The sequence below is a fragment of the Mobula birostris genome, chromosome 14, assembly GCF_030028105.1.
Source record: "Mobula birostris isolate sMobBir1 chromosome 14, sMobBir1.hap1, whole genome shotgun sequence".
NCBI lineage: Eukaryota > Metazoa > Chordata > Chondrichthyes > Myliobatiformes > Myliobatidae > Mobula > Mobula birostris.
This window is the reverse complement of record NC_092383.1, coordinates 90,355,633-90,379,074: the sequence shown is the minus strand read 5'-3', so window position 1 is coordinate 90,379,074 and position 23,442 is coordinate 90,355,633. Positions and strand designations below refer to the sequence as shown.

The window sequence follows — 23,442 nt, the reverse complement described above, 5'->3', positions numbered from 1 at the left end:
TTAAACCATGACCTCTAGGGTTAAACTCCTCAACCCTGGGGAAAAACACTGACCACCCAATCTTCAATCTTTACCAGGATTGGAAGGGTTAATTGACAAGGAGAGGCTGGATATTCTGGGGCTTTTTGTCCCGGAGCACAAGAGGTTATGTCTGCTTTTCTCAATTCTAATCTTCAGGGAATAATTGAGGCCTTAGATTGGCATATCCTAAATTTGTTAACTCTGTTGCAGACTCTGAGAAGAACTTCAGTTCCTCAGCAAATTAGTTGTAACGCAGGTGTTCCCATTCCTGGGGTCCGCAGAACCCTGGCTTAACAGTATTGGTCCACAGCATAAAAAAAAGCTGGGAATCCTTGTTGTAATGGGTGGCTGATAGTCAGCACAGCCCCAATGGGCCAGTAGGCCTGTTTCTGTACTGTATCAGAATCTGGTTTATTATCACCGACGTAGTTTGTGAAATCTGTTGCTTTGCAGTGCGAAACAGTGCAATACATTAAAGATTTTAAAAACACAAACACGAGGAAATCTGCAGATGCTGGAATTTCAAGCAACACACACAAAAGTTGCTGGTGATCGCAGCAGGCCAGGCAGCATCTCTAGGAAGAGGTACAGTCGACGTTTCGGGCCGAGACCCTTCGTCAGGACCTATACGTTAAAGATACTAAGTTGCAATAGAAAAATAACTTTAAAAATAATGAAAAAAGGTGAGCAAAAACTGAGGTGGTGTTCATGATCTTTTCAGAAAGCTGATGGCAGAGGGAAAGAAGCCATTCCTAAAGTAGTGAATGTGTGGCTTCAGGCTCCCACCGCCTACCTGTTAGTGACAATGAGAAGAGGGCGTGTCCCGGATGGTGAAGGTCATTAATAATGGGCATGTTGATTTCTCTCTCCAGTTACTCTCAGGTGACAAGATAGTTTGCATAAAAAGAGACAAGATCAGCTTTATTTGTCCCATGTACGTCAAAATGCATCGTTTTGCGTCAACAACCACCACAGTCCGAGGACGGGCCGGGGATAGCCCGCAAGCATTGCAATGCTTCCAGCTTCAACATCGCTTGCTCACAATCCATAACCGTTCATCTTTAGAATGTGGGAGGAAACCAGAGCACCCGGAGGAAACCCACTTGGTCACAGGGAGAACCTACAGGCAGCGACGAAAGTTGAATCCCAAATCAGTACCGCAGGTGCTGTAACACGATTGTGCTGAATAACAGTCAACTTTCTGCTTGATCACTGATTAACCTGTCCCTGTTCTCTTTGTACGTATCTGACCGCTGTAGTACCGCAGAGGTCAAAGCACTTGACTAGTAACCTAGACTAGCATCTGTGGAATGTGAATGCAATTAATATTTAGTCACCAATAAATGATAACCACAGTTGTCAGATTGTCAGAACCAGGCTGGTGGACTAACACTTGTCAGAGGAGGAAATTTGCCCTCCAGCCCCGGCCTGGTACGTGATTGGTTGGCTAATTTCAGAGATAATTAACTAAAAGTAAAGGCATCCGTTAGTCTTGCGAGACCATGGATCTGCGCCTGGAAAGTCTTCACTCTCCAGGGCGCAGGCCTGGGCAAGGTTGTATGGAAGACCAGCAGTTGCCCATGCTGCAAGTCTCCCCTCTCCATGACACCAATGTTGTCCAAGGGAAGGGCATTAGGACTCATACAGCTTGGCACCAGTGTCGTCGCAGAGCAATGTGTGACTAAGTGCCTTGCTCAAGGACACAACACGTTGCCTCGGCTGGGGCTCAAACTCACGACCTTCAGGTCGCTAGTCCAATGCCTTAACCACTTGGCCACGTGCCCACACGATTTGTGATAATTAACTATGGATAACAAAACCCTGCTCTATCAGTGACATCCAGATACGAAATATCCTCTAGTTTCATAGTCAGAGCACAGAAAGAGTTCCTTCGGCCCATCTAGTCCACGCTGCCTCGTTCCGTAAACCGGCACCTGTCCTCCATAGCCCTCCCATCCAGGCACCAATCCAATTTTCTCTTAAAATGTTGAAATCAAACCCACATCCACCACTTCCCTTGGCAGCTTGCTCCACACTCACACCACCCTCCCCTTAAGTATCTACCCTTTCACCTTTAACCCATGACCTCTAGTTCTAGTCTCGCCCAAACTCAGTGGGAAAGAGCCTGCTTGGACTATCTACACCTCTCAAATGTTTTAGAAGTTTGCGTAGATTCGCCTTTGTGTAAAACTTTGACAAACTTCTATAGGTGCATAGTGGAGAGGACCTTAACTGGTTGAATCATTGCCTGGTATAGACACACCCGGTGGCCGGGAACGGAAAAGGCTACAGACAATGGTGAATACAGTCCAGCCCATCGCTATCACTACTGGCCTGGAGGTGCAGAAGCCTTAGGTCCCACACCACCAGGTTCAGGAGTAGTTACTACCCTTCAACCATCAGGCTCCTGAACCAGTGTGGATGACTCTACTCACCTCAACTCGGAGCAGCTTCTGCGACCTACAATCACGTCCACGGAATCTTTGTAATTCATGTTCTTGGTATTATTTGTTGTTACTTTGCAATGTTTGTTTTCTTGTGCACATTGGGTGTTTGTCAGTCTTTGTCTATGTACAGTTTTTCATAAACTCTTTTTTCCATACAAGTGCTTGCAAGGAAATCAATCTTAAGATAGTAACTGGTATTATTATATGGATTGGGGTATATGGAATGTCCAGGGAGAGTTAGCTCCTCTGGTGAAGGGGTTTGTCGTGTCCATTCCTGGGGCAGTTTGCCCACCTTTGGTCCCCACGGGACGTTCAGCTGTCACCTGCAGTCTCAAGTGGCTGTTTGCATGCGACAGCAGCCGCACCCTAGGGCACTGCTTCGCCAAGTGGGCCAAACCATGAGGGAACAGCGGCGGCCTCGTGCCCTGGAGATAGGGACATGCCCATCCCAGCATGTGAAGTCAGCTCGGGTAGACTGGATGGATGAGATCTACAGTGCGATCCAACGGCCAGCAAGGTGGTACTGCAACACTCTGTGGACAGCGAAGGGCATGACAAAGCACAGAAGACGTCATGGTCATCCACTGCAACCAAGGAAGGTCCCAGTTTGTGATGCTTGTTCATACCCCTGGACCCAAACTGCTGAGGTTAAGAGAGTGGAACTGCCCCAGTTTAATGCTTTTCCACTTTAAAAACTCTCCCACACAGGTTTCCCGTCACCGTCAGACAACCACCAAAGGAATTATGCTGGGGTTTTTGATCATGCTAAGCCAGCCAGTGGCGTACTGGCATCTGCACCAGACCTCAAAGCGAGTCGTCCTGGGTTTGAATCCAGCTCCTTGCATGCTCTTGAGCTGGGACGAGCACTGAGCTAGCAACTCGGCCTTGTGAGAAGGAAATAGACAAATGCTAAAGAAAACGGCAAGGTTGTCACCCGAGGTGCCAGAAGGCGTGGAAAGGAACAACTTGGATTATGTTGGCCGTTTTACCTAGGTATCAAGAAAGCACTAATCTTGCACCAATGTCTCATTTTGCAGGCTTTTTTCCCCCTTCACCGTCTTGCATAAATTTATAATTTACGTTGTACGTTACATGAATCGTCGCACCCGCGATGCTGCTGCAGGCAACTTTTCCATTGTACCTCTGCCTCAGCATACCCGTGCACATGACAACAAATCCGATAGTTAGTCGGGACGCCACGGTGTCGAAGTGATTGACGTGGCGCTATCACGGCGCCAGTGACCTGCTGCCGTCCACGAGGAGTTTGTACGCACTCCCCGTGGGGTTTCCACCGGGTACTCCGGTTGCCTCCCCCATTCCAAAGATGTACGGGTTAATCGGTCACGTGGGTGTAACCGGGCAGCTCGGGCTCGTTGAACCGGAGAGGCCTGTTACCGTGCTCTATCTCCAGATAAGTAATTTGCAGGTTTAACAGTGGGAATAGTTCCACTCAAATGAACGCTGCTTGCCTCATCTGACCAGCACCGTTCAGTCTCCCTCAGGCCCCGGTACTCCACGCTCCAGTGGTGGCAACTCACTTGTCAAGGGCCAGTGGCTTTGGGACCTCCGACTGACAAAATGTACTGAGCCAGTTCACTGTGGCAGAGTGCTGCCTTTGTAGTGTATGGTAACGCAGGAGAGGAACACACTGGTGAGTGGGCCCTCCCAATGTCAATTTCCCAGCTCACTGCATCTACCACTCCCTCCCTCCCCTCGAGGTTAAATCCCATGATCAGTTCCTGGAACGGGGAGGAGAGGGAGGGAAAAAAAAACACAGTCTTTTGTCTTCCTGCATCTGTAGCCTTGAAGTGCTCAGTGGCGGGAAGAAATACGGACAACACCTTCCCTGCTACAAAGCAAAGCAACGCCAGCTGGGACAAAAACCTTCCAGCTGCAGTCTAGCCCCACTCTCCTCATCTTTGGTCATCCAGCACAGATCCTTGTTAACCTGCTCTTGGGATTGACAAAGGCAGACATCCCACCTCTCCCGGAACTTCCGGGAGTCTCCCGCATATTAATAGTGGCTCCTTGATGCCCGCAAATTATATACAATATCACGGAAATCAATTTTTTTGAGAGCGAGCGAAAGCAAGAGAGAGCGCGAGAGCGACCACGAGAGAGAGCGTGCGCGCGAGAGAGCGAGAGAAAACAAGAGCGAAGGCAAGCGAGGGAGAGAGAGCGAGAGAGAGCGCGCCGTTGCAGAGTGTTCCAAAAAAATAAAACGTATGTCACCCCAGACTACACTAAAGTGTACCCCTGCCTAATAGGGGTCAAAAATAATGACAGTGTTGCTCACTGCACTGTTTGCAACAGTGACTTTTCTATTGCCCATGGTGGGTTAAAATGTAAAAGACACGTTGAGGTGAGTTTAACAAGTGTCATTCGTTCATTAGCATAGCTAACGTTATTTAAACTAGCTGGTTAGCTGCTAAGGAGCTACTCTATTGCAGACATCCCATCTCTCCTGGGAGTTCCGGGAGTCTCCCACAAGTTGATGGTGCTACCTCCCTGAAATGAGTTTTTGCAGGGTGGGACGTCTGCAAAGGTAGTTACCTTTGGGCCTGGAGATGGGCAGCTAGGCTGACTTTCCAGGGGGGTGGAGGGGGCATGACCGTGCCCGGGTAGCTATAGAAAAGGAACACATGGCATCGCCCAGTGCCAGAGGTGTTTTAAAACTGCTGGGTACCATGGGGATAAATGCCATCCTCGATGAGAATCAAAATCAGCTTTAATATCACTGGCATATGTCGTAAAATTTGTTATACGGCAGCAGTATATTTCAATACATAATTAAAACCGAATTACAGCAAGAATATATATTAAATAGTTAAATTAAATAAGCAGTGCAAAAACAAATGTAGTGAGGTAGTGTTCTGTGAATTCAATGCCCATTCAGAGATCAGATGGCAGAGGGGAAGAAGCTGTTCCTGAATCGCTGAGTTTGTGTCTTCAGGCTCCTGTACCTCCTTCCTGATGGTAGCAATGAGAACAGGGCATGCCCAGGGTGGTGGGGGTCCTTAATGACGGACACCATCTTTTTGGAGGATGTCCTGGATACTACGGAGGCTAGTGCCCGTGATGGAGCCGAGTTCACAATTTTCTACAGCTTATTTTGATCCACCCAGACCAGATGGTGGTGCAGCCAGTGAGAATGTTCTCCCTGGTACATCCGTAGAAATTTGCCAGCGTCTTTGGTGACATACTAAATCTCATCAAACTCTTAAAGAAATATAGCCACTGTCGTGCCTGCTTTGTAACTGCATCGATATATTGGGCCCAGGTTAGATCCTCAGAGATGTTGAAACCTAGGAACTTGAAATTGCTCACCCTTTCCTCTTCTGATCTCTCAATGAGGACTGGAAACCTTGAGGACAAAGAAACCTTGCTTGGCTGGTGGAGAGAGTGGGCCTTCCTTGTCAGAGCCTTCCTGCATGGACAAAATATCATCCCCAGTGCACACTGCCCTCAGGGTGGGGAAAAGAAAGCCAATTTCTGCCCCCACCCCAATGCCACAGACACTACTCAACCCACTAGGTTCTTCCAGCAGATCATTTATTGCTTTAGATACCAGAATCAGTTTCGTATCTCCAAACATCTTTGACTTGTTACAACACAGGAGGCGGCCATTCTACCCATTAGGCGCACAACAGCTCTCAGCAGATCAATCCCATCATTCTCAATGCCCCCTTCCCTGCAGCCCTGCGCGCCATCCATCCTCAAACATGCTCCTCTACACCCCCTTGATTACTTGTCATTTGCCTAAAGAGGGGCAACTACCAGCACATCTTGGGAATTTGGGAGGAAACCAGATCACTCAGGAAATGCACGTGGTCACGGGGAAAAAAAACCCTGCAAACTCCACACAGACAGCACTGAAAGCTCAGTGTCGCTGGAGCAGCTCGGCAGCAGAGCCAACTGCTGCACCACCTCCCTACCGAGGTACTAAAGGTGTTACAGATTGAACAATCAGCAGGGCAATCGATTCTGATGCACTGAAGGGGAACTGAGATGCAGAATGACAGAGCAACGGAACAAGGAATGTGAAAGGATCGGTATTCCAACAAGAGGTCTACTTTAAGGCGGCAACATCGGTACCAGAGATTCCCCACCGTGCCATCTTCTAGATCTCCAACCCATTACAGGCCACTTCCTGGCTTCTAGGGCTAGATCCTGGACTCTCAGGCAAGAGGAACTGTAGATACTTACGGAGGTGCTTCTAAGAGGCAGCATCCGAAGAGCCCCATCTTCCGGACCATGCCATCTTCTCATAGTGGGCAGACGGTATGCCTGAAGTCCCACACCACCAGGTTCAAGAACAGTTTCAACCATTTGGTTCTTGGACCAACCAATACAACCCTTATCACTACCTCAGTATGGCAACACTGACCATTTTTAACTACAATGGACTTTCGCGGAGTTTCCTTCGGAATGGGATATTAACCTCTGCATTTTGTATATTAATATTAGTTACCTCCTACCATTTGCCTCTTGAACCAACTGGCAAAACCCTTCATCACTACAGTTTAACAATACTGTGACCACTTTAAGCACTCTGCATTACAAGAGGCTTTTTTGTTCGAATTCAGTCCTTTCTTGTAAAAAAAAATGGGTGTAATTTGTTCTAGTTTATCTTTTTCCTGTGAATGTTGAGCATCTGACGCGCTGTGCCTGTGATACTGCTGCAAGTTTTTCATCGTGTCTGTACACTCAGGGACTTGTGCAGATGACAACAATCTTGACCCTAGCTTGATTCCTGTCCCAGCTGACAGGTGGGTGAGAATTCCCTGGATGTTTACATTTCAGAGCAGGGAACGGCACTGAATGAAGGCGTTAATAGTCAGAGCAGCAACAGCACTGTTTCAGCTTGTGTGCACTCACCGATGTTGAGAAACCAGAGCTGGCATTCAGACGGGCTTTGCTTACCCAGACCAGTGTTTTATGGTGACCCTCAGCAAGTCTGGGCTCCACAGGGCACAGTGGAGGTGGTACTGTACTAGCTTCACTATCTTGAGGCCTGTTCAAGTCCCACCATGGCAGTTAGGGAATTCAAGTTCCAAATTATAGACATTTTGGAAACCCTGAGCAACACACGTAAAATGCTGCAAGGACTCAGCAGGGTCCTGATCACAGACATCCCACCCTGCAAAAACTCATTTCAGGGAGGCAGCACCATCAATTTGCGGGAGACTCCCAGAACTTCCGGGAGAGGTGGGATACTGCAATAGAGTAGCTCCTTAGCAGCCAGCCAGCTAGTTTAAATAATGTTAGCTATGCTAATGAACGAATGACACCTGTTAAACTCACCTCAACATGTCTTTTACAGTCTTAACCCACCATGGGCAATAGAAAAGTCACTGTTGCAAACAGTGCAGCGAGCAACACTGTCATTATTTTGACCCCTATTAAGCAGAGGTACACTTTAGGGTAGTCTGGGGTGACATACATTTCATATTTTCGTGTTTTGGGAATATATATATATCCCTCTCCCTCAAAAAAATTGATTTCCAGGATATTCTATTTAACTTGTGGGAATCAGGGAACCACTGGATGTAATATATTTGGATTTTCAAAAGGCTTTTGACAAGGTCCCACACAGGAGATTAGTGTGCAAACTTAAAGCACACGGTATTGGGGGTAAGGTATTGATGTGGATGGAGAATTGGTTGGCAGACAGGAAGCAAAGAGTGGGAATAAACGGGACCTTTTCAGAATGGCAGGCAGTGACTAGTGGGGTACCGCAAGGCTCAGTGCTGGGACCCCAGTTGTTTACAATATATATTAATGACTTGGATGAGGGAATTAAATGCAGCATCTCCAAGTTTGCGGATGACACGAAGCTGGACGGCAGTGTTAGCTGTGAGGAGGATGCTAAGAGGATTCAGGGTGACTTGGATAGGTTGGGTGAGTGGGCAAATTCATGGCAGATGCAATTTAATGTGGATAAATGTGAAGTTATCCACTTTGGTGGCAAAAATAGGAAAACAGATTATTGTCTGAATGGTGGCCGATTAGGAAAAGGGGAGGTGCAACGAGACCTGGGTGTCATTATACACCAGTCATTGAAAGTGGGCATGCAGGTACAGCAGGCGGTGAAAAAGACGAATGGTACGTTGGCATTTATAGCGAGAGGATTCGAGCACAGGAACAGGGAGGTACTACTGCAATTGTACAAGGCCTTGGTGAGACCACACCTGGAGTATTGTGTGCAGTTTTGGTCCCCTAATCTGAGGAAAGACATCCTTGCCATAGAGGGAGTACAAAGAAGGTTCACCAGATTGATTCCTGGGATGGCAGGACTTTCATATGAAGAAAGACTGGATGAACTAGGTTTGTACTCGTTGGAATTTAGAAGATTGAGGGGGAATCTGATTGAAACGTATAAAATCCTAAAGGGATTGGACAGGCTAGATGCAGGAAGATTGTTCCCGATGTTGGGGAAGTCCAGAACGAGTGGTCACAGTTTGAGGATAAAGGGGAAGCCTTTTAGGATCGAGATTAGGAAAAACTTCTTCACCCAGAGAGTGGTGAAACTGTGGAATTCTCTGCCACAGGAAACAGTTGAGGCCAGTTCACTGGCTATATTTAAGAGGGAGTTAGATATGGCCCTTGTGGCTACGGGGATCAGGGGGTATGGAGGGAAGGCTGGTTCAGGGTTCTGAGTTGGATGATCAGCCATGATCATAATAAATGGTGGTGCAGGCTTGAAGGGCTGAATGGCCTACTCCTGCACCTATTTTCTATGTTTCTATGTTTCTATTAATATGCGGGAGACTGCCGGAACTTCCAGGAGAGGTGGGATGTCTGTGATCAAGATCTGAAGAGCAGTCTCGGCCAGAAAAACCAACAGCTTATTCCCTTCCATAGATACTGCCTGACTTGCTGAAATCCTCCAGAATTCTGTGCATGCACGCATGCTTGCTTGCTTGCTTGAAACGCCAAATGTTCATAGTTACAGGCTGACCCTGGCTTGACAAAACCCAGTTTATGGAGGTGTTAAATACCTTCTGAAATAGTCTAACATGCCATTCAGTTCGAGGTCAAGAAACCAACCAGCAAGTTTGCACAGACAAGTTCTTAAAAAAAAAATAATACAGTGATAATGGTTTAAGGCAGCCAGTGGCTTTGGATGGTGGTGAATATTGGTAGCTCGGGTTGAGGTGTTCGCTGAGATTAGCAATTACCTTGCAGATGTTTCACCACCAGTCGATGAGACAGCCTCATTGCGCAGTTTTTTGGCGTTTCTCTCTGAATGCAAGCACTCCCAGAGAGAAACACCAACAACCACACACAGAGGGTGTCACCTCAACTGCTGATGGAACGTCTACAAGCTAATTGCCGAGCTCGGCAACCACCCACGGCATCAGACAGCCAGTGGTGTTCCAGCAGGGTCGAACCTTCTCTGAGGAGCGTCACCACAAAGAGCGATCCCACCAAGATCTCAACAGGGGAGCCGGCGGAAGGTAATGACACACCACAACGGCAGCGAAGGAGGAAGGCTGCAGCAGTAAAGGGTCCCCAGTTGCCTTTCATTCCACGCCACTGGACCCTGACCCCGATCGTCACGGACCACGTGGAGGCTGCCCATGCACCAGTCTCCCCATGTTAAAAAAAAATCACGCACAGGCGTTCTCCACTCTAAAATCCCACATTATGTGGACCCTACTACTGCCTTAGGACCCACCAACAGACAACCCCTTAGGACAGGGGTTGTCAACCAGAGGTCATTGGACCCTCTGGTTAATGGTTGGAATCCATGGCATAAACAAAGGTTGGGTATCCCTGCCTTGGGAGAATATCACACTCACCTCAAGTGATCACACTATTACAAGTGTCAGATTCTCAGAAAGAGACAGAGACTCACTGGAATGTAATCTCACCTCAATATTCAGGATACTAATAAAATCCATTTACTGTTGCATGTGGATTTTCTGTCGTTAAATCTGGTATTTGATGCCTCGTATTGTTTCTTAACGAATACCTTGAGAAATAATAAGTAAAGCACATGGCTTTTGATTCCGATTCAAGTCAGTTCGAAGTAATAAAAAAAATAGACAGCATAAAAGTAGACAGGGAACTGACAGGAAGCATAATGTTACCTTTGGCTTTCATATTGGAAATGTGTGACTAATTTTATCCGTTACTTTCTAAATCTCCGTTGGAACCTCAAACCAACAATGTCACACTGTGAAACATACACAAAAGCGAGAGTTCAAGTGTATCACACTGTGGGGAGGTCTGTTGGGGAGCGAATTTTACTTTGGTTGGATTGATCTTTATAAAACGGGATACTTCCTTGCTGTGAGTCGGACCCATAATCTGGTCCCTCACATCAATCTCAGCAGCAGCTGGTTGAACATAGTTGTAGCTTCAGGCAGAAGGCATTACACTACGAATTAGTAAATTAGTTTAGTATTGTCACATGTACTGAGGTACAGTGAAAGACCTCGGAAAGAAAGAAAGATCAGCTTTGTTTCTTCATTCAGAGCGTCGCGGGATGAGCTGCCAGTGCAAGTGATGCGTGCAAGCTCCATTTCAACGCTCAGAAGTTTGGATCGCTACACGGATGGTAGGGATAGGAGTAGGCAGTTTAAATGGCTCGGTACAACCTAGATGGGCTGAAGGGCCTGTTTTTGTGCTGTTCTTTTCTATGACTATGCAAGGCATCCGTTAGTCTTGCGAGACCGTGGACCTGCGCCTGGAAAGTCTTCACCCTCCAGGGCGCAGGCCTGGGCAAGGTTGTATGGAAGACCGGCAGTTGCCTATGCTGCAAGTCTCCCCTCTCCATGAGACCGATGTTGTCCAAGGGAAGGACATTAGGACCCATACAGCTTGGCACCAGTGTCGTCGCAGAGCAATGTGTGATTAAGTGCCTTGCTCAAGGACACAACACGTTCCCACGGCTGGGGCTTGAACTCACAACCTTCAGGTCGCTAGTCCAATGCCTTAACCACTTGGCCACGTGCCCTCACTGACTACGTACGTCGAAACATATAGTGAAGTGCATCACTTTTGCATCAACAACCAACACAGAGGATGTACTTGGAGGCAGCCTGCAAATGTTGCCACATTTCCAGTGCCAACACAGCATGGCTACAACTCACTAACCCTAATCCGTATGCCTTTTTGGAACGTGGGAGGAAACTGGAGCACGTGGAGGCGATGGCATGGATTTCTTCCAGGCGTTCAGCTTTCCTCGTACACTTGTCTTTTGTACCATTTGCGCGGATCAATTCCAATACAGAATATTGGTAAATAGATCAATAACAGAGGGTGAGTAGTTGGGGTTGCCATAGAAACTTACAGCACAGAAACTTGAGCCCTCTCTTTACTGTGCTGCAGTCATCACTGAACCTTCAGCCTTTGTGAGGAGAACGCAGATGCTCCATATTGTCATTGCTACACCAGGGTGGACTCGAGGCATACAACCCCTCCTCGTCTTTCTGCCCAAGAACCATGGGTTCGGGTCCCAGTCCTCAGAGAGCCCAGTGTTGAGGCCTGGTATTCAGGGTACTGGTCATCAGAAATTCCTAGTGTTTAGTGTACCAGTCAATGGAGAGACTGGTGTTTAAGGTCTAATGTTCAGGGTACTGGCCGTTGGAGAGTCCAGCATTCAAGACCTGGAGTTTAGGGCACCAGTCATCAAAGAAGCCGGTACTTGAGGCCTGGTGTTCAGGGTGTACAACAGGCTCCTAGACAGGCACTGAATGTGCAGATAATGGAGGGACAGAGACCATGTGCAGAGAGAGGCGTTAGGTCTTGTTGTTTAATTAGTTCAGCACAACATCACATGCTGAAGAGCCTGCTCCTGTGCAGTATTGTTCTACGGGTCTTAACCACACCACGGGTTGCTGAGGTTCTGATGTGGTGAGCAATATGAGACATGTTTACACCCACATCACTCAACACCCACAGACACCCGTTTCAAGGAGAAACAGTTAAAGTTCAACCCCGACCAGCGCAGATTCACCAAGATGGTTCAGTTATGAGGATGTACTGGAGAGTCAGTGATGGAGGCAGATACACTAGTGAAATTTAAGAGACTACTAGAGAGGTACATGGAGGAATTTAAGGTGGGGGGGTTATATGAGAGGCAGGGTTTAAGGGTCGGCACAACATTGTGGGCTGAAGGGCCTGTACTGTGCTGTACTGTTCTACGTTCTAGTGCAGGGGTCCCCAACCTTTTTTGCACTGCGGACCGGTTTAATATTGACAATATTCTTGCGGACCAACGGACCGGGTTGGGGGGCGGGGTTGTTCAAGTAGGGTTAAACTCACTTCAGTCTTTTACAGTTAGGGTTGCCAACTTTCTCACTCTCAAATAAGGGACAAAAGTAGCAGTCAAATCCCGGGACACTTTACCCCAGGAAAGACTACCATGACCATGAAGCTTTGCGCGGGCACCTGTGTGCACATGCGTGACGTGTGCTTGCGTGACGTGCGCATGCGCGTACGTGCCATTTTTTTTTCCCACAAATTGGTTTTGGCTTAATCTTCTCGACTACACTGTACATACATTATTTCTACTTTATGTAGGCTGTGTATTTATCATAACACTAACATATAGTAAAAGCAGGAATGATATTTATTCTCAGTTTTATGTGTTATTTGGTATGATTTGTTAGGTGATTTTTTGGGTCTGGAAACGCTCAAAAATTTTTCCTATATAAATAAATGGTAATTGCTTCTTCGCTTCACACCATTTCGGCACGATAGGTTTCATAGGAATACTCTACCTTAGCGGGGGAAATACAGGACAAACCAATTTGCAAAATATATGGGATGTCCCGGTAAATACAGGACAGTTGGCAACCCTATGTTCAAATTCAACAGTGCATGACAGGGAATGAGGAAAGGTGCAGCTGACTCATATCATTTCCTTGTGGCCCGGTACCGGTCTGTGGCCTGGTGGTTGGGGACCGCTGTTCTAGGGTGACTGTTCTCCTTCAAGCAGAAAAGTCAAAGTAACCTGATAGGAGTAAACTTGGGTTCTTTCTCATAAAAATTTGTGTATAATTTATGTTTTTCTTGCGAATGGCACTTATTTGATGTTATATGCCTATAATGTTTCTCTTATTAAGTTGTTTCATTTCACTGTGCAAACGACAATACTACCCTCTCTTCCTGACCCCTACCTCACCTGAAACATCTATTAACCATCAGGAAATGCTCCACCAGCTATCCACTCTTTCCCTTCCCAGTCCAAGCGAAGAGTGTTTCTTGACCCAACATGTTGACTCTCCATAGATACTGTCCGACCCACCGAGCTCCACCAGCATTGTGTGTTGGATTTACTTGAGCCCAAGAGAGAAGAGACCACTGACAGATTCAGATTTACCACACTGAAACAAAGTGAAATATGCCATTTGTGTGGTTTCTTTTTAAATGCCATGGACCAATACTGTTAAGCAAGGGGTCTGTAGGCCCCAGGTTGGGAACCTCTGCCCTAAGAGATGTGCTAGGCACAGCCCACAAGTATCGCCACACATTCTGATGCCCACGATTCTCAGCAGAACAACACAACAGCATCAAAGCAAGCCCCTTCTCCAACTCGCACCCGCCTATACAGACAATACTCGACCCACAGGGCAGGCCTCCAGCTTTCTGTCATTGCACTTTGACTTCTGGACTGCTGATCGACAGGAAACAGAGACAGAAACACCAAAGTGAACTGAGCTGGAGTAACCCGGGACTCTCTAGAAATCAGTGCCAACAGCAAAGTGTTCGTGTAACAAAACAGCCCTGAAGGGCCTCAGCCCGAAATGCAACTATTCCTCTCCACTGATGCAGCCTGACCTGTCGAGTTTCTCCAGCATTTTGTGCATCTGCAGAATCTCGTGCACAGGAATCTCTCGCTTAGCCGAAGCACCAGAGCATAAAGTGCAAGACAGACTGGAGGGACTTTAGTGACGTACAGTGAACCACCCAATGCAGGAAATATGGAATCACCTTTCACCAGCCAGGTGTGTGAAAGTTGCCTTTGATTTTAAGAAGTCTATATCCATAAATTATGTTAAGTAGACAAAACATTTTCCAGTGGTTATTGAGCAGCCTGATAACCAATTGCTGATTCTAATTGTCACATTTTTAAAGTAATCAAGGATCAACTTTTTTTTTCATCTTATAGAGTACATTGACATGTGTTGGGAATTTACTGAGCTCTGTTGGTCAGGGCACGACATGCAACAAAAAAAAAATTCAGCAATTATACAGAATAAAAAAAATTATACAAAACTAAAGTTAGAGACTAAAGTACAAATATGGAATAAAATGTGTAGAAATATATGGGATGAGTAACAATAGAAACTGCATCAAAGCCAAGTGCAATTTTACAGCCAGCAAGGGATCAGAATCAGGCTTAATATCATAGCACAAGTCGTGAAATTTGTTGTTTTTGCAGCAGTAGTAGAATGTAATACAGAAAAGCTGAACTACAGCAGGTATATAGTGGGCAGGACAGCAGTACTCCCTAAAATAATCCAGATTTATTTTAAACAAGAGATTCTTCTGACGCAGCAAGTCCAGAGCAATACACACACATAAAATGCTGGAGGAATTCAGCAGGTCAGGCAGCATCTATGGAGAGGACTAAAGAGTCAACATTTCTGGCCGAGACCCTTCACCAAGGCACTTTGTCTTGAAGATTCTCGGTCTGAAATCAGAATCAGATTTAATATCACCAGCACATGTGGTGAAATTTGTAATATTTGCTGCAGCAAGACAATGGAATACATTAATTCCATTTTTAAGTATATATATTTAAAAAGTTAAATTAAGTAGTGCAAAAAAAGTGAGGTAGCGTTCAAGGGTCCAATGTTCAATCTGATGGCAGAAGGGAAGATGCTCTTCCTGAAATGTTGAAATATTAGAAGGCTAGGCAGCACTTTGCTCCGAATCTTCCTCCTTATATGAACAGTAGAAGAAGAGAAGAAGAAAACCCTTAACTCCAAGTGGAATCATCGGGATGCAGTCATGACGGCGTTTTTTTTAAGCAAGCTTTCTTATTTTTACGAGGCCGAGTTGCTAGCTGGACGCTCAACCCAGCACGGATGAAAAGCGTGCAAGGGAGCCGGCTGGATTCGAACTCGGGAGCCTTCGCTCTGAAGTCCGGCGCTGATGCCGCTACGCCACCAGCCAGCAACATCAACAGTACAGCAGTACGCAAAATCCATCTGCAATGCCGCTTCCTCTCAGAGGGGCATCTGTGTCTGCACTTTGCATTCCATTGAGAGCAGCCACATCCCCGATCAGTGCTCATGCAAGTCAGATCCAGACTGAAACTCCTGCATTACGCCCGAGTATCTAGTCCCAGGATACGTGTGGCCTTGTGTTTTGTTCACCCAAAAGATGGGAACCCACGCCCTTTTCTTGTTACTGCCGTCAAGGAGATTAGATTAGATTATGAGGACACTCAGTCCTCGTTTATTGTCATTTAGAAATGCATGCATTAAAAAAATGATACAATGTTCCACCAGTATGATATCACAGTAACAGAGGAGAGGCAGAGCCAAGTTTAACATCACTGGCATAGGTCGTGAAATTTGTTGTTATAAGGCACAGGAGAAGAATTAGGCCACTTGGCCCATCAAATCTGTGCTGCCATTTCATCATGGCTAATCCACTTCCCTCTCAGTCTCAATGTTCTGCCTTCTCCCCGCATCCCTTCATACCCTGACTAATAAGGCATTAAGATACAGGAGCAGAGTTATGCAGCAATGGTACATTGTAATACATGGCATTAAAAACTGTAAATTAAAGTATACATTTATAAAGTTAAATTAAATTGGTGAAAATAGAGTAGTGAGGTAGTGTTGACTGGTTCAACATTCATTCATAAATCGGATGGCAGAGGGAGAGAAGCCGTTCCTGAATCGTTGAGCGTGTGCCTTCAGGCTCTGGTACCTCCTCCCTGATGGTAGCAATGAGAAGAGGGCATGACCCGGGTGATGGGGGTCCGTAATGATGGACGCTGCCTTTTTGGGGCTTCACCATTTAAAGATGTCCTCTATGCTGGGGAGGTTCGAGCCCATGATCGGGCTGGCTGAGTTTACAAATCACTGCAGATTATTCCAATCAGGTGCAGTAGCCCCCTCCAAATGAAAATGGTGATGCAGATACACAGGGTATATTTTATGTATTGCACTGTAGTGCTGCTGAAAAACACCAGATTTCACATTATACAGTATGTCAATGATGATAAACCCAATTCTGATTCTCCTCTCCCCCCTCCTTTGAAACTCACTTCTTCCCCCAGTCCTTTCTGGTAACACACCCAGCAAACGACAGACCTGGCTTCATAAATGTGAGAAATTGTTGTACAATATAGTTACCGCTTTACTACCACAGCAAAACTCCTTCGGCATGGTTTCCTCTTATCACATGGAAGGGGCCATTTGGCCCTTCAAGTGTATGCCCGCTGTTAGAGCTATTGTTGAGTCTCATTTCCCCCAGTTACTTCCCTATGATCTACAGCACTCTGCAAAAGACTTAGGCACGACATTTTTTAAATATGGTTTTAGATGGCATGGCCTCTATAGTGCCCGATCTCAATATCATCGAGACTGTCTGGGATTAGTTAGAGAGACAGAAGCAAACAAAACAGCCAAAAATCTGCTGAAGAATTGGCAAGTTCTCCTAGATTCTTGGAACAAACTACCAGCCAATTTTCTTATAAAACTGCATGACAGTGTACCCAAGAGAATTGATTCAGTTTTAAAGGCAAAGGCTGGTCACACCAAATATTGATTTGACTTAGTGTGTTTTTTTTTTTACTGCTTATTGCTTTTTATAGTAATTTTTTTTGGAAAAGTTTCTAAATATCAATTCATTATTTTTAGAAGCATCTTCACTTACCATCAGGGAGGAGGTACAGGAGCCTGATGACACACACAACGATTCAGGAACAGCTTCTTCCCCTCTGCCATCCGATTTCTGAATGGACATTGAACCCATGAACACTACCTCACTACTTTTTTTTGAATTTATATTTTTGCACTACTTATTTAAATACATAATTCACTTTTTTCCCTCCGTAATGTACTGCATTGTATCGCTGCTGCAAAATCAACAAATTTCACGACGTATGCCGGTGATGTTAACCTTGAGTTTGATTACAGATTTTTGTTATGTGTGCCTAATACTTTTGCACAGTCCTGAATTTACTTCCAAGGTTCACGAAGTTAATGCCCAGGATGGCGGGACTGTCATACGTTGAAAGAGTGGAGCGACTCGGGTTGTATACACTGGAATTTAGAAGGATGAGAGGGGATCTGATTGAAACATACAAGATTATTAAGGGATTGGACACACTAGAGGCAGGAAACATGTCCCTGATGTTGGGGGAGTCCAGAACCAGAGGCCACAGTTTAAGAATAAGGGGTAGACAATTTAGAACGGAGTTGAGGAAAAACTTTTTCCACACAGAGGGTTGTGGTTCTGTGGAATGCTCTGCCCCAGAAGGCAGTGGAGGCCAATTCTCCAGATTCTTTCAAAAAAAGAGTTAGATAGAGCTCTTAAAGATAGCGGAGTCAAGGGATATGGGGAGAAGGCAGGAAAAGGGTACTGATTGTGGATGATCAGCCATGATCACAGTGAATGGTGGTGCTGGCTCAAAGGGCTGAATGGCCTACTCACGCACCTATTGTCTAACTGCATCAGCACCACCCCCCATGCTTCTTCTACTCATCTAAGCTGAGTGTAATTTTCAGGAATGAAAACCGGAATGCTTGGGGCAGTGCGAGGGAGGGTGACACGCTTCCACTTCACAGGGAGAACATGAAAATTCCAGCCAAGGTCAGGAACGGATGCGCGTCTGAGTTGTGAGGTAGTAGTATGGCCAGAGTCACCAAGCGCTGCACACAAAGGTGTAAGAGATCCAGCCCCTGTACAGGATTGCTTATTGCAAACTTCAGCCACACGTGTTGAGGATCAACTTTATTGACCAGCTACATTTACACATATTAGGAATTTACTGTGGTGTGTTGGTCATCAGGGTGTGACCTGCAACGAAACACCTACCTACAGAAAAGATGGAAATAAAGTTGAAAGAGTACAAAGAAAATTTACAAGGATGTTGCCTGGGACTTGAGGACCTGAGTTATAAAGAAAGATTGAATAGGTCAGGACTTTATTCCTTGGAATGTTAAAGATTGAGGGGAGATTTGGTAGAGGTATACAAAATTGTGAGGGGTATAGATAGAGTGAATGCAAACAGGCTTTTTCCACTGAGGTTGGGCGAGACTAGAACTAGAGACCATGCGTTAAGGGTGAAAGGAGAAAAGTTTAAGGGGAACATGAGAGGTAACTTCTTCACTCAGAGGGTGGTGAGAGTGTGGGACAAGCTGCCAGCACAAGTGGTGCATACGTGCTTGGTTTCTACATTTAAGCAGAGTTTGGACGGGGTAGGGGTATGGAGGGCTATGGTCTTAGTTGATGGGACTAGGCAGTCTAAATGGTTCAGTATGGAATAGATGGGCTGAAGGGCCTGGTTCTGTGCTGTACTTTTCTATGACTGACTAAAAAACAGCAACATTCACAATTTTAAAGAATAATGGCATTAAAATAAAGTTAAAGGTTTAAGTACAGATAGGGAATAAAATCTGCCTAAATATCAGCACTTACAATGTAAACTGCATTATAAAAAAAATTTAAAGTGTTTACTGTGCAGTGATTGAGGTAATAGAGGGGGTGGGGGTTAACTACAATAATTGATAAGATTAACTGCTTTGGGGAAGAAAATCATAATTTACTGTGAGTTATCAGGATGACACTGCAAGCTCACAATACTGGAAATGAACTGGATATTATTTCAGATCTATAGTGGCTAAATCTCTCTGCAACCAACAGCAGAGACAGCTGGTCAGACTCAGTCATGTTGGTTCATGGCCTGCTCTTGTGCCACAGTGAAGCTACCTTCAAGGTGAAGGATCAATACATTATATTCCATCTGTGTAGCTGCAACCTGTTGGCATGGGTCACGATTTGTCCTTCCAGTATGGTAAAAAAAAACTCCTCTCCCTCCCCCCCCCCATTCCAGCCTCTTCTCACCTGTCTATCACCTTCCGCCCCCCCATGCCCCTCCTCCTTCCCTTTCTCCTCAAATCTAATCAAGTTTAGATATCATTCAAATCATACATGGATACAGCCAAACAAGACAGTGTCCCTCTGGGGCCAACATACAAAAACATAACACACACATTCAAAATAAGGAGAGAGAATAAAAGAACGGTCATGCAAGAAAACACATTTAGTCCAAGACCTTGAGCTACAAGTTGTGCAAATTGATGGTTCATGGTAGTCCAGACTGTAATTCTATTGATCCAACACTGGTGGGCAGCACCAATGGGAGAGGTTATCCCCAACTAAACATGAATGCCAATAGGAGAGAAGAGTCCACTATCAGACTCCTTCCTTGACAGCCCTTTACCTTTCCCACCCATCATCTTCTAGCTATCCCCCTTCCCCCCCCCCACCCTTCCCTTCCCCTCCCCCTTCTTTTCCAGTCATGAAGAACGGTTTTGGCTTGAAACATTGACGGTCTGTTCATTTCCACGGACGCTGCCTGAACTGCCAAGTTCCTCCAGTGCCTTGCTCAAGATTTTTCTTCCCATTTCAAAGTTTAGGATAATAATTATCTCCGAATGGGAATCAGAGCCTGATAGCTGAGTAGCTGTTTCAGTAATGACGACATGGTTTATATCTAGCCTGAAGCCATAGGACAGTCAAAGTTCCACTGGTCAGAGTGAAGGCTGAAAAACTACTCACATTAGGAGGAACCTCAAAATGTTGAGGAACACAGCATGACAACAGGCCCTTCAGTCCATTTCATCCATGCTGACCAAACCTCCCTTCCAAACTAGTGACATTTACCTAGTTTTGGCCCAATAAATGTGCCATTTGCAACCCGAGATCAGCAGTTCAGATATAACCAAGGTTCCTGCTTCCTTTTGCCTTAAACTATTCACATCTTTGGCAAGAAAGCACTTATCCCTCCCTTCCAAAGTTCTGCACTTTCCACTCATTTGTAAACAGAGGTTATCGATTCACCATAGGACATAGGAGCAGAATTAGGCCATTTGGCTCTTCAAATCTGTCCTGCCAATCCATCTTGGCTGATTTATTATCCCTCCCAATCCCATTCACCTGCCTTCTCACCATAACTTTTGATGGCCTGACTAATCAAACTATCAGCCTCTATTTTAAATATACCCAACTGTGGACTTGGCCGCCACAGCTGTCTGTGGCAATGAATTCCACAGATTCACCACCCTCTGGCTAGAGAAATTCCTCATCTGTTTAAAGGGACACCCTTGTATTCTGAGGCTCTACCTTCTGGTCCCAGAGTCTCCCACCGTAGGAAACTTCCTCTCCATGTCCACACTATCTAGGCCTTGCAATATTCGATAGATTTCAATGAGACCCTCCCTCCTCCTTCTGAACTCCAGTGAGTTCAGGCTCAAAGCCATCAAATGCTGTTAACCCTTTCTTTCCTGGGATCATTCTCATAACCCTCTCCAGACCTCTGGACCCTTTCCAATGCCACCACATCCCCTTTTAGATATGGAACCCAAGAGTGCTCCTAGTACAGTCTGACTAATGACTTTAAAGCCTCAGCACTGCATGCTTGCCTTTATATTCTCATCCTCTGGAAATGAATGTTAATATTACATTTGTCTTCCTCAGCACTAACTCAACCAGCAGGTTAACCTTTAAAGTTCAAAGTAAATTTATTATCAAAGTAAATACATGTCACCATATACCATCCAACCCTGAGATTTTGTTTTGCAGGCAGAGTCAGTAAATACAATAAACATACTACAATCGATGAAAGACTCCACCAACAGGGCAGACAACCAGTGTACAAAAGACAACAACCTGTGCAAATGCAAAAAGAAATAATAATAATAAATAACAGAACATGAGACGATGAGTCCTTGAAATTGAGTCCATTGGTTGTGGGAACATTTCAATGATGGAGTAAGTAAAGTTGAGTAAAGTTGCCCCTTTGGCTCAGGAGCCTGATGGTTGAGGGGTAATAACTGTTCTTGAAGCTGACTGAGAGAGTCCTGAGGCTCCAGTACCTCCTTCCAGATGGCAGCAGTGAGGAGAGCGCAGGTCCTGGGTGGAAACGTGCACAAGGGCTTCCCAAGTCCCTTTGCACCACTGATTTCTGAATTTACTCCCGTTTTCTTAAAGTCAGAAATGTGGTGCAACGGAATTATGCCTTAATCCGTATTTATATAAAGGTAGCGGGACTGGGCATAGTGATGAACTATTCACAGCGAAGGTAGGATACCAGAACTCTTACCCCGTCTTAATCTTCTGCAAAGATCTTGAAGTCTAAATATTTGGATCAACAGTTGAGTTGAGGTCTGAACTAGTTTGCAGGAAGCCCACCACATGTATCATAGTATCACCAGCCCAACATGCCTCCACATAGCAGATGTTATTAGAACATTTGTTCCTCATCCCCCCCCCCGCGAGTTTCAAGTCACTGTTTTATAGTTGTCTGAACGCGAAGGATGAGCAAGTACCATTCCCGAGTCGAGAAGGGAAGTGACCCCAGTGCCATGGCTCCGGCGGAGCCACTCCGGGCTGGGCGGGGAGGGTACGGCCGCTGGTGGTGCACCGGACGTCCCAATTGTCCCATTTCTCCTCAGGAGAGGGTGTCTGCACCCCACCGCCTGGGAGAGGGTAAAGCTCTAGACCTCCCTCCGAGGGGCGAGCAGAGAGCTCACCTGCGCCTTCACCCTGAGGTTGTGCTCAGCTCGGGTCGCACTGCACGCAACACCTTCAGACGGACAACTTGTCAGTTCCAAACTGCATGGACAACCTTCCAAGACCTGTCCTCTCGACCCAACACCTGAAAACAAATCTGTTTCTGGGCACGGTTACCATGGAGCAGTTTCAGAAATAGCCACAACTGAAGCAATTTAACAAAAAGATCAAAGGAATAGTGATTACAAACGAAGGGAATCAAATCCATTTGATCAACCCCGCTAGAGCTCAGACAGAAACCTTTACCAAATTAAACGGCCAGGCTGTGAAGTTTTAAACCCACAAAGGCTTAGAAACAAAGTTATCATAATCCACAGGATGGAAAACAAACCTCAAGTACTTTACAATTCATAAGATGTTGGACTTACCCGGAATGTTTTTCATGAACTTCTTCCACAAGCTAAATCTCTCAATTTTCCCCCCTCTCGTCTACTTTCTTTGTTCAAATTTACTTTCCCCTCCAAGCGCCTTTTCTGGGTCTGTCAGTTCGTCCAGATTCGGCGGCTGTTTTATTTTGTTCTTCCTGTTCGTGAGCAACTTCTGCCCCCCTTCTTCTAGCTTGGCTGCATTTCCCCCCCTCCGCCCTCTTCCTTTCTCAGCGAGCGGCTGGACTGGGAGATCGCGGCTCCTTGCGCAGCGAGGAGCGATCTGCGTGCAATGCCCCTCTATCTCTCCGGCAGCCTGGCCAATACCGACCGAGCATACCTTCTGGGAGGCACAGGCTGTTACTAAAAGAGGAGGAGCTCCGGCTGCGGGGAATGTTAACTCCTCAAAGGCCATGCCTTAAACTGGACGAAAATACACTAATAACAGTAGTTGCAAATGGTTCAGTTTTAAAATGGAGACCCAGACCCTGACGAAGGGCCCTGGACCGAAACGTCGACTTTTTATTCCTCTCCAGAGATGCTGCCTGACCTCCTGAGTTCCTCCAACATGTTTGCGTATGTAACTCTGAAATAGCAGGCTGTTGTTTTAAATAGGGATGCCTCCTATAGGCATGAATTTTATCTACAGCATTACTCTAACGTCATGATGTGTTCGGGCTGGGCTGTTACCAATAATTTCCAAACGGACCAGTTTCGGTAAACTGGAAACCTCAGAGATGTGAAATTGGGATTCAACCAGAAAACACCCCCCACCCCCATTTCATGCCGCATCTATAGAAAGAAGCAACTTATATTTTGTAGACACAGGACACTGC

At 45.9% G+C, this 23,442-nt stretch overlaps 1 protein-coding gene across 2 annotated transcripts in view; it reads right to left on the bottom strand.

Moving 5' to 3' along the window:
• The window catches only part of LOC140210088 (prickle-like protein 1), a 121,171-nt gene extending 98,249 nt beyond the window's left edge, over positions 1 to 22,922 (bottom strand). Inside the window, exons 1-2 of one of the 2 annotated variants that reach the window (XM_072278894.1) lie at positions 22,610 to 22,922; positions 17,319 to 17,396 (exon numbers count right to left, since the gene is read on the bottom strand). The gene's annotated coding sequence lies outside the window, so the exon portion shown is untranslated. The remainder of the gene's footprint in view (positions 1 to 17,318; positions 17,397 to 22,609) is intronic. The other variant, XM_072278893.1, reaches the window with a different exon arrangement.
• Positions 22,923 to 23,442: the final 520 nt, after the last annotated feature.